Raw genomic sequence first — 2,041 nt, 5'->3', positions numbered from 1 at the left:
TTTTTTTTTATCTTTCCATGTACATTATTTGTATAACCATAGAATTGTATCTTTTTTTTATCTTTCCATGTACATTATTTGTATAACCATAGAATTGTATCTTTTTTTATCTTTCCATGTACATTATTTGTATAACCATAGAATTGTATCTTTTTATTATCTTTCCATGTACATTATTTGTATAACCATAGAACTGAACCTGATAAGGACTTGTTTTGCGTATACATTGCTTCATTGTAGCTGTGCATAGCCATACATCGGCAGACGACAATATCTGCTCCTACGCGCTCTATCTGTCCTGCACCCGCCATATCTGCCCTACATGCCTCATATGTACATTGATTGGGTCATATCCGTTCCTCTTCCGGTAGAACCGTTCCAGTTAACACCCTATTCCCGGTCCACAACAGTCAGAGTTGGGAAGTTTGGCATGTTTGCATGTGTTACTGCCAGTGTAGCAAGTCGTGTGGAGTGGATATCATTATGAACGAATACGTAAACAAATCATTGAATGTTTTCGGCTGTTTTGACATACTACAATGCAGGATCTCCCCCTTTAGCTGATTATCTCTTTCCTATACATGTTTAACATTGAAATGCCTTTTTATTGGTCAACCAAACTATTTTATTTAAGAAAAGCTTTGTTCCGTGGATGAGGTAATTAAATAGTATAACATGTCAATGCAATACCTTACTTTTTACTTTTACCACAATAACTTATTATGTAGAAAACTGAACAGATATTACAAGACAGGTTTATAACAAACGTCTCATTTCACCGGGTATCTTAATTACCCTGAAAATGTTTCAAATATAATGCATATTGGAAGTAAAACATTGATAATTAATGCCCAAAATCATATACCATTTTTTGAATAATTGCCTATTTTGTATTTAGATAATACTGTTATCATGTCAGAGTCCCCAGTTGTAAAATGTACTGAATGACTTCGAATGGCACTGTAATGGGTAAACATTAGCGGCTAATACTTTTCCAAAAAATCCCAATATCAATATTCTACCATTCTCAAAAACAAAAACACAGAGGAATTTACAAATAGGGTTATACGGATCTTAAGGTAAAAAAAACTAGCTAAAGTTAACACATTCAAATAAACTGTGTTAGAAAGCGATATATTTCTGTTCGAAAAGATCTCGTATGTTCCCCTCAGATCTCTTTTGCTGCTCAATAACGTATCGTAGAAGACGCTTATCCTTCCAGGACACCTGGTCGTATCACAGAAGAAGACTTGGATATACAAATTTTAAAGGTGGAATCACCCGTGTGTGTGTGTGTGTGTGTGTGTGTATGTGTGTGTTACATTTATTTTTGCCCTAGTTTATCTATTTTTAGTTCGAACTACGGTTTTATTGACACTTATGTATCCTCTCTTTTAGATGAATATTCTTGTTACCAGTCTTTTAATGACATTATGGTGGAAACTCCAGTGCATAGCTAATATTCAAACTTATGTCTTTCTCCCTATAACATCTGAGGACATCAAAGAGATAATTCTAACCTTTAACTGCTCAAAAGTGCTATGTTAGATTTTATCAGTACATGGTTATTCAAAAGAGTAAAAGATATTTTTACCACTTTAAGTGTCAGCTAAACATTACACAGTTCCTTGTGAGAGGATGGAAGCCAACGTTTCCCCTGGTTACGAAAGAGAGACCTCTCTGGTAAATAACTGCCGTCCGTTTGTGTACTTTTTAGCTCACCTGGTCCGAAGAACCTGCCATACCGTAGCGTCCGTCGTCCGTCGTCCGTCCGTCAACTTTTCCTTTAAAACGCTACTTGTCCTGAATGGCCAAGTAGATTTTGAGCAAATTTTGTCAGAAACATCATTAGGGGAAGAGGAACTCATTTTGTATAAATGGTGGGTCCAATAAGGGAAATATAGCAAATTCTTTAAAATCCTTCTTCTTCTGTAGGAATGAAAGGATTTGGTCCATATTTGGTGTGGAGCATCCTTGGGTAAAGGGAAACCAATTTTGTATAAACGGTGGGTGTGGTCCCCCTTGGACCTGAGGGACGCGC

Source organism: Mizuhopecten yessoensis, unplaced genomic scaffold (genome assembly GCF_002113885.1).
Source record: "Mizuhopecten yessoensis strain PY_sf001 unplaced genomic scaffold, ASM211388v2 scaffold603, whole genome shotgun sequence".
Lineage (NCBI taxonomy): Eukaryota > Metazoa > Mollusca > Bivalvia > Pectinida > Pectinidae > Mizuhopecten > Mizuhopecten yessoensis.
The sequence above is the reverse complement of the archived record's forward strand: the minus strand, read 5'-3'. Positions refer to the sequence as shown.